Source organism: Sinocyclocheilus rhinocerous, unplaced genomic scaffold (genome assembly GCF_001515625.1).
Source record: "Sinocyclocheilus rhinocerous isolate Xijiao unplaced genomic scaffold, SAMN03320098_v1.1 scaffold153, whole genome shotgun sequence".
Taxonomy (NCBI): domain Eukaryota; kingdom Metazoa; phylum Chordata; class Actinopteri; order Cypriniformes; family Cyprinidae; genus Sinocyclocheilus; species Sinocyclocheilus rhinocerous.
Window position 1 is genome coordinate 2303063 of NW_015660878.1, and position 16023 is coordinate 2319085.

The 16023-nt window shown below is 35.7% G+C and overlaps 1 long non-coding RNA gene across 1 annotated transcript; it reads right to left on the bottom strand.

The window, feature by feature from the left end:
* Window positions 1-5763: 5763 nt before the first annotated feature.
* LOC107725534 (uncharacterized) lies at window positions 5764-11456 on the bottom strand. The gene is made up of 3 exons (XR_001638123.1): window positions 11400-11456; window positions 6004-6106; window positions 5764-5840 (listed from the first exon to the last, which is right to left on the bottom strand). It is a non-coding gene; the product is annotated as an uncharacterized LOC107725534 (long non-coding RNA).
* Window positions 11457-16023: the final 4567 nt, after the last annotated feature.

Genomic DNA, 16023 nt, shown 5'->3' on the forward strand with positions numbered 1-16023 from the left:
CAAATAAGGATCAACAGCTTCAATTCAGTCTGACAGGCACAGTTGGCAATATGTCATACATGGGTGAGGGGGAAACAATCCCATTAGATCGAATTGACTTACTATTCCCACTGTATGACATCTATCATTGGTGGGTGAATTGAGAAAATATACCAGCTATAAATATTCTTATATATATACATATATATATATATATATATATATATATATATTCTTAGATATTTGTCTCTATGACAACAGAATGACTTTTCCTTGCAAATTTGTAGCAAACAAAAGGTCATTGTGCCACTTAATATGAGCGAGTGAAACTTCACTTCCTGAAGATTTTGAATTTTATATAAATTAATGACCTATTTATTTTTTGTTTTTCTTCTGTGGAAGCCTATTTCTGCTTCAGAGTAAAAAAGTATTTATAAGAAAATAAAGTCACTTTGTGAGAAATGCAGTTGCATTCAAGAGATATGAAGTCACTATTGTGAGAAATAAAGTTGCAATTGTGACATGTTTTTTTTCTTGTCTTTACTAATATGACAGTAAAGCTGACAATTAACATCCAACACCTTTTGTTATTTTATAGGTAGTTCAGTATTAGTTTAGTATTTATATACCATTATAGTATTTAATAAAATTGAATTAACTTTCCTTTTTATATTATTAGATTTCATTTTTATTTTTAGATTTCATTTAATTTAACTTTTTTTGTTTTTAGTAATTTTAGTTTTTATTATGATTCTGTCATACCAACCACCATTAAAATCAGGCTAAGCAGAACTCAAAATTAATGCAAAAGGACCTATCAACATATGCATATGCAAGTGATTTTTTGTCCTCCTAAACTGCGCCATTTCAGTTTAATAGAAGAAATTCCACCAGCATGTTGACAATAACAATAAAATGTTTTGGTCAACTGGTGGATGGTTATTTATTTATTTGTGGTTGTGAATGACACTGTATGAAGGGAGAGTTTATCCAGTGTTCACTCGGATGCTGCTGTATTATTAGAGGGCTTTTGAGTTTCTCTGACTTTGCATCAGCTGAATGATGTTTTTCAAGGTTGACTTCAGGCTGCTGTGGTCACGACATAATTTAAATGTACTATCAGCAAGCCTCTGCCCCCAAGCCTCAGCGGCCACAAATACTCGGCTTTAAACGAATTGGACTCCACCGTCTCTGGAGTCTGCTGTTATCAAGTCATTTCACAGGCCATTTCCTAATTGCCATCTGAAGCCCATTCGAGCGTGCAGGTGCTCTGAAGAACACTTTAGCATTCAGTGTTTTCGAGTTCTGCTCTCGTTTTTCGAAAGCAAAACGGTGGAATGGATTTCTGCCAAATTGGAACATGTTGAATAAACACGCAAAGAGGCTTCAGTGAAAAAAATACAGACAGCTATTTAATGAAGAGCACATAATTGTTAATTCAAGCTTGATTTCTGTGCATTAGGGCCTATGTATGTTATACATGTTATGGTTATAGTGGGTTGAACCTTTAAAATCTTACCTGTTGTACCTTTTTGTTTTATTGGGTTTTACTAAAGGGCTGGTTCTGCTAGACATCAGAAGTGACCTTTTTTCATCTCAAAGTCAGCTGTCAACCACCCAGAGGTCACAGTCTGCGATCTGAGTGCTGACTGTCACCACTCTTGTCCAAGGCTTTGGGTTGCACAGACATTTCCGTCTCCCACCTTCTGCTCCAAACCCCTAGAAACAACCATATGGGGTCTTGACTCTGGGCCCGTGACTCATGACTCGCCAAGCAACAGATGGACGCCTCCTAGAATATACTACAACAGCTTCGACTCACTCTAGTGAACATAACATGTCTTATTCACCCTGAACCTAGAGTCAGATATGGTACAGTGCATGTCTAGCATGCAGCGACAGCCACACACTGCAAAAAATTATTTTCTTACTTAGTATTTTTGACTTGTTTTACAATACAAATATTGTGTTATCTAATCAATGTTTTCAAATCGAGTTTATTGTAACACGTGTCTAAGGAATTGGCAATAATTTAATAAATGAATTGCTGTTATTGCAGATAGAACTGAATTGATCAGAAGATTTAGAGATCGTAAAGGAGGTGGCGGGTTGTGGTGAGAAACAACAGACAGGCACAAAGTTAAATTTGTACTTGGAATGTAATTGTTCCTTTTGATATAAAGTGGAAATAATAAACAAAACAAAAGAAAGTAATTTACAAAATCATACAATAAAGATCAACTAGGAAAACTTCCCTTGAGTGCACTCTTCTTTTACCCCAAAAATATACACAGACCGGTCAGAAATGTCAGAAAGAAATAAAATTAATAAAAAAGAAATGAATAAAAGAAATAACTTTTCTCTCAAAATATCACAGCTGTCCCGATAAGGACTTCGGTGTCAATCAAATGGTTTATGGGTAACCATATACCATCAATAGTTCAATGTTCTGTAAAGTACTGATCAGTTTCTTCTCTTTTCCCGTCTCTTTCTTTTTTTTTTATTGTCAGTTCCCTCAAGGAAGGGAACTTAATTCTTTAGATTAGGATCGGCTTGCTTCATAAAGCAAGGCTGATAATTGAAGGAAAGGATATTGTCCTCTTCTTTATGATGTGTCGTCTTTTTTCCTCTTTAGCAGATTTGGTTGGCTCGCCATCAAATGTGAAGTTTCACAGGATGTCACAGAAGATCACAGGGGTGTCACGAATCCGTAGAATCAAGAAGAAAATAAAAAAAATAGAAAAAACACAAAGAAAAAAACCTGGCCTTGATCACAGACCAGAACATTCATTTAGTGAATTCAAGAATAATTTCACATGAAAGATCAAAACCAATCAAAATAAACATACAATTACAAATAAAATTTTTTTACAACAATGATATATATACACACTCATTAACCTCTGTATCAAAATTTTTTTTTCTTCTCTTACACAGGCACGTGACCAACAATGGCGTCTGTGAACTGCAGTGAACAATAACCATGCGGTTCACTATGACCGCTTAGATTGAAATAATGAAATTAAACAATAACACGCATACATATATCATTTTTACAAGAAATGATATCAGTTATTTACCTCTATAATCGATTTTACTCTTACACACTCGCGTGTGACCAACAATGGCGTCGTGAACTGAAATGAACAATAATCACGCGGTTCACTATGACATTTATAACTACTTAGATCGAAATACAAATGAAAAAAAATGGAAATGAACACAGTTTACTGCAACTAAATAACCATTTTCCATCTTATGGCGTTTTTATACATTCTTTTTACCATTGATTATATTATGCTGACTCACCGAGTAAAATGTGACTCAACAATATTCAATCGGCATCTTCAGATACTGGATGGCTCGAAATAAATCAATTCTAATACTTTGGTACACTTTTCGGAGGATTTTTAATCTATATTTCTTCAAATTAGATCGCGAAAATCAGATCACGTCTTTTCTTCTGTCTCTAGCTCATCTCTTCTGTCTTTACGCATGCTCGTCACCACGCAGGGGGCGCAACGACAGAGAGCTCTCATTGGTCAATAACTAATCTTCTAAATAGGATAAATTGACTAATTTTTAAATGTTCTTTAATAACCTCTACACCTCTTTTCAACATTTATTAGAGAAATATGATGTTACTAAACTGTGAATAAATTAAATAATTCCCTTCAATTACACTTCATTTAACCGGGGTTACATTATACTTAAAACAAGAAAACATATGTCAATATGTTGAGGAACAAAAAGTGATTCAGAGGGAAAATGAGTTTTGATGAATATTTAAAAAAACAGGACTTTATATCTTGTCATTTTCTCAAGTAAATTTAACTTGATTAATGATTCTTTAGATTTTTTTATTTATTAAAAACACAAGACAAAATACTTGTTTAAAAAGAGTGTGCAGTGTGCATAATGCACATCTGCTTTATAGAAGAATAATTCGCTCAAATATTAAATATAAAAATAATTTACTCTTGTCTTCTTTTGCCTTTTTGGTAAGGAAGAGAACTTTGGGATTTGTTCAAATCCCGCTATTTGCAATTTTTTAAATATAAAACAGAGTTATCAGTAAAACTGTCTACAACCCACATTAAATTACACAGACTTAGTGGTTTAGGAGATAAAGTGTTGTGTTTTAAACACAGGAGTCCTGAGTTCAAATCCCACTATTGCCTACACTGAATTATGATTATATCAAACAAAGCACCCCAATGCCAACTTTCAGTGTGAACACCACAATGATTCAGTGGTTTAAATCCCACTCTTGCAAATGTTAAATTGTTGACAGTATTTCCAACAAAATATCCTAAATGCCATCTCTTGTTGTAAAAGCCATGATGGCATAGTGGCTTAAGCATACGTTATTTGCAGACAAGGTTGCGATGGGATTATGGGTTCAAATCTGACTATTGCATACATTAAAATTGTTGTCATTATATCCAGAAAAGTGTCCTAAATGTCATTTTTTTTGTGTGAAAACCACAGTGGTGCAGTGGCTGAGCGCACATTAGTTGTGGATAGGGGTGGCACGATACAATTTTTTCAGAACCAATCCCGATCCGATACCAAAAGTTCTGAGTATCGGACAACACAGATACCGATACCAGCACAGTTTTAAATTTTTTTTTTACATTTCTATACCTCAGTGTGTGTTGACCTGATCATCACTCTTTTGTGTATTACACACAATCTACTAAATATAGACAACTTCATTATAAAGAAAAATAACAAATTAAAAAATATATAATCATAATCTATGAGAAAAATACTATTATAAACTAGGTTCGTGGATAATTCAGCAGCAAAAGTTACTCTACCAAAATGATGAGTTCACAATAATTTTATAAAATCTAAACATTTAGAGGAAAAACATTATTTAGTGCGGGAAAAAATAAAAGTAAATAGGTGTAATCTGGTAAAATGTTACACATTGCTCTTTGTATTGTAATATACATTCATGAAAAACAAGTAAATATAATTATATATAAATATATGCAATAAATTAAATACATTTCTTTTACATTTATAGCACCGTAATGAGGCAGCAACACATGATAGATAAGACTGAACATAGTGCACGGAAACTTTATGGTGCTTTATAATGTTTTTGTGCCTTTCGTGTGGCTTAACAATAACACAGAATAGTATACGCAGAATATCGGATTTGAATCGGTCTCGTCTGACCGATACCCGATCCATCATAAAGTGGCAGTATCGGAGTAATACCGATACTGAATATCGAATTGGCGCACCCCTAGTTGTGGACAAAGTTGCAGTGGAATTATGGGTTCAAATCCCATTCTTGCATATGTTAAAGTGTTGTCATTATTTCTAACAAAGTGCCCCAAATGCCTTTTTTCAATGTAAAAGCCATGATGGGGCAGTGGTTAAATGCACGTTAGTTAGGACATGGTGGCAATGGAGTCGTGGGTTCAAATCCCACTCTTGCATATATTAAATTGTTGTCTTTATATCCAACAAAGTGCTCCAAATGCCATTGCTCAGTGTGAAAGCCATGATGGTACAGTGGCTAAACACACCATAGTTGTGGGCATGGTTGCAATGGAGTCATGGGTTCAATCCCCAACTCAGTGTGTAACTTTAATTGGTTTATTGTAAAATCCCAAGTCAGGGACAACTGAATAGTGAAATATAAGTTCCTGCACATGTTCATACAAGAGATCTGTGGCTCAGTGGTAAGAGCACTGCCTCGTGGTTTCAGAGGTTGCTGGTTCAAGTCCAGCCAGATCTCCGTGATATGAGTGAATGATCAGGGTGTGAGTGAGAAGGTGTGGGGGATCATGGCATCCCCCCCTGAGTTCCAGCACAATGTCCAGCAGGGGTTATGCTTCTGCCTGAAAAAAATAAAATTTGCTATAAATTTTTTCAACCCCCGTCCCTTCCCCACCTACTTAGGTTACCATCATTTGCTTTTCAAAGGAGGGCTCCTTCAAAAAGAAAATGATAGTAACCTATGCATTTACTAGCCAACAACACAGACTGAAATGTTAATGTTACCTGTGCATCAGCAGATGTCCATCATTACAGTCAATGTCTGTCCACATGTCCCAGAGCTCTGTTTCTGTTGGCCAGATGTAACGGTTCAATCATATCCCTTAATCTGCAGGGGAAGACAAAAACACAGATGTTACTTCATATTGTACTTGTAAGAATGCAGCTTGGTGTCTCAAGGTTTTTGAGTTCTGTTTGCCTGCTTTAACTCTACATTGGATCGGTCAGTATTTTGATTCGGTTTGTTTGCCCAGGCTGCTACAGTGGATGTTAAGTGCGATACACAATTATCTCACTTCCTCAGGCATTTGGATTCCTCCATTCCATTCTGTCTCCTAACATTCCTCCATGTGCCCAAAGGATTGTGGTAAATCTGATAAGAATACATGTCAGACTGCCTGAGGTTTTCAGCCCTGAGATAACACCTGTGTTTTCTGAGACTGCAGCATCCTGTTGTGCAACAAGGCTAGACTGAGCTGATGTGTTCATGTATTGTCAGGCTTTTCATTCAAACTGCTGAAAGTGATGGCTTTCCCCTGTTCTGTGCCTGTGGTGACGACAAAAGGCATGGTGTTTATAGTGTTTTCAGACAGTCACGGATATGTTTAGATGTGTGATATGTTCCAATCTGCTGAGAACTCTTTGTTTTTTATTTCTTTTGGTATGTATTGTGTCATTACGCTGGCAGACATACGCATATCACTTAGTGCTTCAGTGAAAGATTAGAGAGGCAGTCTTTCAGTTTCAGTGAACTTAGCGTGAATTCTATATTCACTACTGTGCAAAATATTGGGGTCTGTAAGATTTTTTGTTTTGTTTTGTTTTTGAAAGGCTGCTTTTATTGATAAACCATAAAAACAGCAATATTCTCACTATTAACTACTTGCTTATTAGCATGCGTATTAGCATATTGGCTGTTTATTAGTACTTGTAAAGCACATATTAAAAGGGAAAGTTCACCCAAAAATGAAAACTCTGTCATTAATTACTCACCCTCATGTTGTTCCAATCCAAACCTGTAAGAACTTCGTTAATCTTCAGAAGACAAATTAAGATATTTTTGATGCAATCCGAGAGCTCTCTGTCCCGTCATAGACAGCAACTCAACTGTAATGTTCCCGGGTCCAGAAACTTAGTAAGGACATCGGTAAAATAGTCCATGTGACATCAGGGGTTCAACCGTAATTTTACGAAGCTACAAGAATACTTTCTGTGCGCAATGAAAACAAAAAAAACGACTTTATTCAACAATTCTTCTCCTCCGTGTCACCCTATAGCGACATTTTGAAGAGTATCACAATGCATGCGCGTACTTTCCTCTGAATGTAAACAAGGCGCAGTGCATGCGCACAAAAAGTAATCTCGTAGCTTAAAATTATGGTTGTACGACTGATGTAACATGGACTATTTTAACAATGTCCTTACTACGTTTCTGTGCCAAGTTTATCATGGTAGTGCCCTTGCTGTCTATGGAGGGTCAGAGAGCTCTCGGATTTAAGTAAAAATATCTTCATTATATTTTTTTCTAAAGATGAACGGAGGTCTTACGGGTTTGGAATGACATGAGGGTGGGTAATTAATGACAGAATTAAATTTTTAGGTGAACTATCCCTTTAATTTTCTGTGATTCTCTGCCAATCTAGCGTAGCGTTAGTTCTGGCAGGTCACGTTAGTCAAGCTCGCATCAGCTGACTCTCAGCTGATCCCCATCAACCTATGGGAATACGACACCTATCTAAGCATTCATATATAAGGTCCCTCAGTATTATCAGCAGTTTTCGCATTGCTCAATAGCTAATTACCCTCCTCCATCCCCAACTCCTCCTCTGTCAGTCAGGATTCAGCCTTCTGATTCTCCTTTGAATCAGACTAATTCTAAAATGTGTACATAACATTATTGAACTTTAACGATATCTGCAATACATTTATGTTGGTTCTGTTCTGTTTACCCTGGGGGGTTTATCGCTGCTCTCCCTGCTCTCATCCATGCTAGGCTGCATGGATGCGCAGGGAGTTCTTGCCCAGAACAGAACCATACCGCCAATCCAAACTGTATGCTAATTGTCAATCATCTTTGACGATAGTGGTCCTGACAGAAGTTACAGAGGGATTTGGCTGAGCGGATCCACAACAGCTTTGCCGGCTATGCTCTATTGCTATAAACTGTCATGATTGTTTTTGCATTTTTATTGGTTTGCTTGCATGTGTTTGATTTCATGCACAAGAAAAGCTGTCTGTGAATTGCTCACCCAAGTGTAAAAATGCGCTGTTGCTGGCAGATCTCGATTATCAACAATCACATTGTATTTGATGCAAAACTAACTTGACTAAATTTAAAAAAGTGACTGTATATTTTCATGTTTTCTCAAGCATAGCAAATTTGAAAGTCCACTGATAATGTATGTTCTTACTTTTTTCTGGCTTTGACAAAGTATTGTGAAGGTACACGTTATTTGGCCACATGATTGAGCAAACTAATCAAAGTGAAATTTTCAGAGGATTTTTATTGTTCCGTTTGTTTTCTCCATACTTGAATATATACTGTATGTGTGTGTAAGCAAATGGGAAGGCACTGTCACCTAATGACTATTTCTGGCAACCTACTTTTAAATCGACACCTACCACTGTGTTTCTTATTAGTCGTCTCTGATAAATGACTAGATAGCATGCCCGGTTAAAGAAATCACCACTCACCACTGATACGGCCCAAATTCTGGACTTTGGGTGAATTAAAGGCAGGTGAAAATATCATATTTTCATGTATTTCCATAGACCTTATACGTCAGAGAATCAAGTGTGCAGCCATCTTTAAAAAATTTGTCTTTGAACTTCCATTTTTGCGGAAGCACTATAGCCTCACTGTTGAAGAATAATTAGCTGGTGAAGTGAATTTACTTATTGTTAACAAAAGACAACAAGCACAGTGCTGAAAAGGGGTGGGGCTACATAAGGTCTATATTAAGACATGAAACATATGTTCAAATTTCTGATCCAGTCTTTGGGCAGTGAGAGTGGAGACAGGTGAAACTGATTTGTTTGCTTTATAAAGACTGTAGAAGTTTAAAGGGAGAGCTACCAGGGTTCTTCATTTTTGTGAGAGAGGAAGAGTAAACTGACAATAGATTAGAATTATTATGGGAGAAGCTAGAATAAAAGGCTGAACATGTTCTTTCCCCCAAACCAGAGGATAGATAATAAAGTATAAAGTAGATACATCACAGATGATGACCCTCAATGCCATTTGCTTATCACGTCTCCCACTTTAACACACCTACAGACGCTATAGTTTTCCTGGATCAGAAATAATCTTCAATGGTACCTTACATACAATGTCCATTTACATTTTCTGAAGAAATATGAGTGGTTCTTGCCTATGCAAAAAGTGCTGCCATAATATTAGTGTTTTCTGGGTGTCATTGCTTGCAAAACTTTTCATATAAGGTCTTTCTGTTAAAAGATATTTGTCATGTTTGACTGAATCCCTAATCCTAAATACGAACATTAGTATGTTGTTTTTTATTGCTTCAATAAAACTGGCCTAAAAATTACCTTTAACTAATAATCCGTAATAATTGACATAGTTGCAATTTGTTTACATGATAGATGATTTCATCTAAATTTACTTTGTAATAATAATTTGAATTATACTTTACACATCAATTGTTTTTTTATTCTCAAATTTGATTGACTAATGTCACTAATCTCAGTCAGGGCATTAGTGGTGAGGATTTTTTCAGTGACTCTTTCTACAATTACGTTATTGCGCCAGTAGGTGGTACCAAGTGACTTTATCAGTCTTTATGATTGAATCATGGAATCTTTCAACCGATTCATTTACAAACACTGATTCATTCAGGAATGAAACAAGTGAATGCCTTTATAAGTGACTCATTGAATTACTGAGTCAACCGATTCATTCAAAAACACTGATTTGTTTAACAACAAAAGTAACTGCCTAAGAGTAACTCATTGAATCATTTGTTTAATCGATTCACAATAACTTGTTTGATTTTTTTTATTGTTAAACATTGTTGTTGTACTGACATATTCTCACAGGCAGTGAGTTTACAGTGATAAATTTGCTTTCTCAGGTTTTCAATTAATTGAGAACATATGGATCTCATCTCAACAACAGCTGCAATGCTTTGTTTTCGAGCCAGAAATAACAATACAGAAGACTAACCAGAAAGGGTCACCTTGTAAAGTAATTTTTGAACCTGTCAGTAACTGAGTTTGTCTGGGCAGAAGGCCATACTGCCTAAAAGATGTGCTGCTGATTTGATCAATTTGCATGAAAATTTATAAAAAACATCAACCATCATATATTTTCTGATACATGTAAACACATAACTGTAGTTCTATCTTAAGTGCAATGTTAATTTTGCATGTACCGGTACTAAAATATACCCCTTATATTCTTTGTGTTAACTAAATAAACATTGCAGAATCTAATAACATAATTCTATCACTGTTAAGTTATTTTAAAACAGTAATTGCTAAAGGTGTACTTTTCTATTACCTTTTAGAGTCAGCATAATGCAATACATTAATGTCTTAATTATATTTTACCTCAAAGCCTACTATGTAATATTTGATAAGCAATTTTTATATTGTTAGTAATATTTCAAGATGAACATTTATTGGACTGAATCACACAACTTTTCTTCAAATTGTGAATGGATTGTATACAAAAAGCGAGCAATAGCGCTTCAACAAAACTCGCAACAGACATGCCTGTGACTGGCTACAATACTAAACCTTTGCCTTCTATTATCAATGCTGAAAAAGGCTTAATGTTTTTTGTGGAAACTGATAGGCTACAATTTTCAGGATTATTTGATGAACAAAAAGATCAAAAGAACAGGAATTATTTTAAATAGAAATCTTTTGTAACATTTTTTTTTACTGTAACTTTATAAAAGTATTTATTATTGAAGTACCGTTATTGAAAAAAAAAATCTTTAAAAAAATGATTAAAATTAAACTTTATGGGTATCTTTAACTTCATATGAACAACATATGTCAGATATGAACAACCAGGACTTCAGCAAACACGATTCGCAAGCTCTGTTAGTTTAGGCTAATTCACTAAAAAGAACCATTTGAATCATTCGTTCGGGAATCGGACTACATGCGGTGTATGTTTTGATTCACTAATATGAATCGCCAGTCAGTCATACTACTCTAGTTGCTTTGCACTGAAAGTTTATCGGTTGTAATCTAACTTATACAGTCGTCATTTTCAACAAAACTGATTATCGGTTCATAATTCCACGTAGGAACGCCTGGTTACCAACAAGAAAACCCTAACAACGCCTGGAACAGACTGTCATTAACATAAGTAAACAATGACTGTCTGACAAATACACTGCGATTAAATGGAACAGCGTCAAGCGACTCACCTGTAAGTACGTTTCTGCTTGAAGCTTGTCTACTCGCATGCATTATAAAGCAGTAAGGCTGGTTAAAATGTCTATTTTTTTTTTTTTTTACAATAAAATGTCTTTAAAACGACTCCGTTTTGCTCATAGCGATTATCTCAAAATCCGAAGATCGATCTTTTTGCTCCATAGCAGTGTTTCCTGCACTGCTGTCTTCGAGGGCGCACCCTTGCGGCAGACGCACGGCACAACAACTTTGCAGTTCAAATTGAATGTGATGAGAGTAAAATATGATTGTATCCGCGAAATAATGCAAGAAAACACTTCTTTTTCTTGAGTTGTCACTGTTTGCATCACTCTGATTATCTGTGTTTGCGCGTTTTCAGAGAGTCTTTCTGCTGTTTATCTCGTTATGCCAGTAGGAGCCGTGACTCATTATAAACATTATGATTCAATATGATTCATTCAGCCGATTCGTTCACAATACTGAATCATCCAGGAACGGAACAACACTGATATTGTTTTTGGCAGTTAGTCATATGAATGCAGTTTGCTTGTAATAATAACCCTCACATATATAGTGCAAGTCAAGGATTAAGCCATGTTCAAATCTGCTGATGTTTATGGTGAAGGAATATCTGGGAAATCTTTCTAGGAAAAGCTTTACCATTCTAAACATTTACTTGGACACAAACTTTAAAAACTAATACATGTACAGTATACCATTTATGTATTTTTCTTTTTTTATTGGTTTATATACAAAATATATGTTTTTGTATACAGTATTTGTATTTTCGGCATTTTGTATTCCTTTTTTCTGTTTAACAAAAAAAAAAACAAACAAAAAAAATTTCACCACCCCGGGTATTCAGCCTTTCAGGCATCAACTGAGTGTTTCTGTTGAGTGATTGTTATCCCAACTTGGTGAGGTGTGAGTTGAACTCTTGCCTCTGTTCTAGTCCGCAACTAACATGTGTTTAGCCGTTATCGCCACCATGACTTTCACACTGAATGTTGTGTTTTTGGCAGCTTTGTTGGATATGGTGTTTATTATGAGTTTAAAAGTTGTTGGATTTGAGCCAGTACTTTCATGTTGGCAAACAATTATCCTTTGCGCCACTTAATTGCTGAATATACTTGTAGTTGTACTATATGTGTATGAATTTAGGTTAGATTAAAACAAAAGCTTGTTTCTTGGGGGATTTGAACCCACAATGGTGCTGGGGTTTGGTTTGTTAAAGACCTGTTGTTAACCACCACTCCAAATGGTCTCTTGTGAAGATTGTGGCATTTTTGGAGGGAAATTGCAGCCTTTTGCTTTGTTATATAAAGGAAAGTTTTCTTCTGTGGGATTTGAACATAGACATTGGTATTGGAAGACAAATTGATTACCTTTTGTGCCACTAAATTACTGAGCAGTTGCTCATAGAAGTGTGTTTATGATCTTAGGTAAAGTAAAACAAAAAACGAGCTTTGTATCTTTGAACCACAGATGTGTTGGCGTTTGGCTTTATCAAAGACCTGCTGTTAACCACCACACCAGCAGGTCTTTCATGAGATCAGGTGACAATTTTTTAAAGAAAATTCAAGCCTTTATGCTTTGCTTTATATAAAGGAAACTTTAAATGTTATGGGATTTGAACCAAGATGTTTGTATTGGAAGGCAAACAATTATCTTTTGCATCACTCACGACAATTTGTTACGTACACTTGTAGAAGTATATTGTGTATGAATTTAAGCTAGATGAAAAGAAAATTTGTACAACTGTGGGATTTGAACCTATACTTGCATTGTGGTTTTGTTTGTCAAAGACCTGCTGTTAACCACCACACCAGATGGCCTTTTGAAAGTGGGGCAAATATTTTTTGGGGTGAAGGCACAATCCTTTATGTTTTGTTTTATATAAAAGAAACTTCAAAAGTTATGGAATTTGACCCAAGCCTTTAATGTTGGAAGGCAAAAGATTACACTTTACGCCACAGAATTGCTCAGCAACAAGAACTTAGGCTAGGGTAATAAAAAAAAAAAAAAAAAAATTTAAGGGATTTGAATGTGTGTTTGTGTTTTAGTTTTTTATTGTCAAAAACCTGCTATTAACCACCACACCAACTGGTCTTTTAGGAATGCTGCTTGCATTTTTTTGGTGAAAACTCTTTGCTTTTATATAATGAAACCTTTAAACATTATGTGAGCTGAACCAAGACATCCAGGTTGGAAGGCAAACAATTATCCTGTGTGCCGCTGAATCGCTGAATGTCAGCATCTACTTGTGCAAATATATGTGTATGAACTTGGGCTAGGTTAAAGAGAAAGACTGATATCTGTGGGATTTGAACCCACATTTGTGTTGTGGTTTTGTTTGGCAAACACCTGCTGTTAACCACCACACCAACCAGCCATTCCCAAAAGAAATGGCAAAATTTTTGGGATAAAACAGAAGCCTGACATGACTTTGTTTTACATAAAACTTTAAAAGTTACATCATTTGAAAGAAGCCTTTAAAATTGGAAGGCAAACAATTACTCTTTGTGTCAGTGAATCGTTCAGCATGTAATAGTACTTGTATATATGTATGGACTAGCGGGAAAAAAACTAATCTGCTTGATTTCAACCTATGCTTATGCAGTTATATTATTTAACAAAGACCTGCAATTAACCACCACATCAACTGGTCTCTCATTAAGGGTTAGGGCAGTTTCAGTGTGTGATGTTTAATATGATGAATGAAAAAAAAAAAGATATGAGTGGCAGAACTCTGAAAAAACATTAAAAATAAACTAAAAAATAAATATACATTAAAATCAGCATTTGTGTCTTGATTGATGTTGGCACCTGAGTCGCTACCATCTCAAAGACAAGGATGTTCTTACTGCCCCTCTCAACAACATTATTTTAAAGATTAAACGGAACTTTCAAGAACGCCACCTTGAGGTGCAAACGTAATAATTCATCAGTTTGTTTTAATTCAGCATGACCCTTTATTTTTTTTAGATACAAACACAAAGATGGTGACACAATAACAAACTAATTAATGGTTAAAATCTTGTGGCATAACACGAAGGTGACGACAACTTCACAGCAAATAATGAAGTAAAGAGTAAAAACATTGAACAATCAAGCAGTAATTTGCCTGATTCATACATACAGCGCATTCTGGGAAACAGAGTCCAACAAATTGGTGCTGTAAAAAGTCTAACCTAACACTTGGTAGCAGCAAACAATACTATTCCAGAAGTCCAGCTACAAAATAGCTCTCTTCAGGTGTATTACTTGGTCAGCGGCAACCAAAAACAGCGCCATCATGTGTTTGACCGGTGCATTGCCCACTTGGGGAGGTGAGATCAGTCAATGTCTTAATCAGGGGTGTCAAACTCAGTTCCTGGAGGACTGCAGCCCTGCGGAGTTTAGCTCCAACCCTGCTCCAACACACATATCATGTAGCTTTCAAATAAGCCTTTAGGACTTGATTAGCTGGATCAGGTGTGTTTAATTAGGGTTGAAGCTAAACTTTGTAGGGCTGTGGCCCTCCAGGAACTGAGTTTGACACCCCTGACCCCTCTAACAAACACTTTGATTTTAACGCCTTGTTTGCAAGAATGCTGAAAAAATGTTCTTCCAAACCTTGATTCAATGAAAAGTGAATCACTTTTTCCTTTGGTTTTGAGCCAGCAAATCCAGTCCATAGTCAGGACTCAAACCCAAACTTTTTGTGTTTGAAGACTACAGTGCTCAATACTGACCTGCCAGCTCCTTAGATCACTTCTGGTAAAGTCTTATGGCATGAGTAAAAGCATAATTTCCAAGCCCCATGTATATGACTGAATGACAGTATGGTGTGTAAAACCTTCAAACTTCAAGCTTCTAAAATCATTTTTAACTTTCAGAAAAGGCATTGTCAACTTATTTTCAAAGTTTGTCTTGACGAACTTTACCCATCTAGTTGAATGACTGGTTTGTCTTCAGGCCTTGCTGAAGTTGATAGTTGTGGTGCTTTTTTGTTTCCCTTTTTGTATCTCTATCCATCTAAATGACCAAGAGAGAAATCCAACCATTTTTCCTCAGTATCACACCCTATTTTCCCACGAAAATCGATTGATTTTGTCTGGCTATTAATCATTTAAAGTATCATTCAATGACAACTGGAAGGTCCTTGCCTCCCCTGACAGGATTGATTGATGTGTTTTGAAGCCAATAGGAGGTACAATGTCAAACTTTTAACTTGATAGTAAATGTCAGATCAAACATTAGCCTCACGGAAAGATAATAGTCAAGAGATGTGGATTTTTATTGTGACATTCATCCTCTCATGAAGATAAATGGAAATTTTTATCTTTGCAGGCGTTTAAGTTATAAAACTCATTATATCAATGGACAAACATTATGGGCAAATTGCTCTCATGAATTGTAATGTCTAGTCGTGAAAAAGTTTCTGTGTTTGCAGCTTAGATCTAATGAGATTTCCAGAGGGTTACTGCTAACATCATTTGCATTCTGCCTGTCTTTATAGTTTTTATGGTCCTCAAAACAATGGTAGTGTTTAGACAATGTTCAGCATTCTTTCATAGCACTCTTAATATTTCTTCATTGTATAGTATTTATAACGTTTGCCAATTTTTCATAGAGTACTGGAATAACTGGCTACAT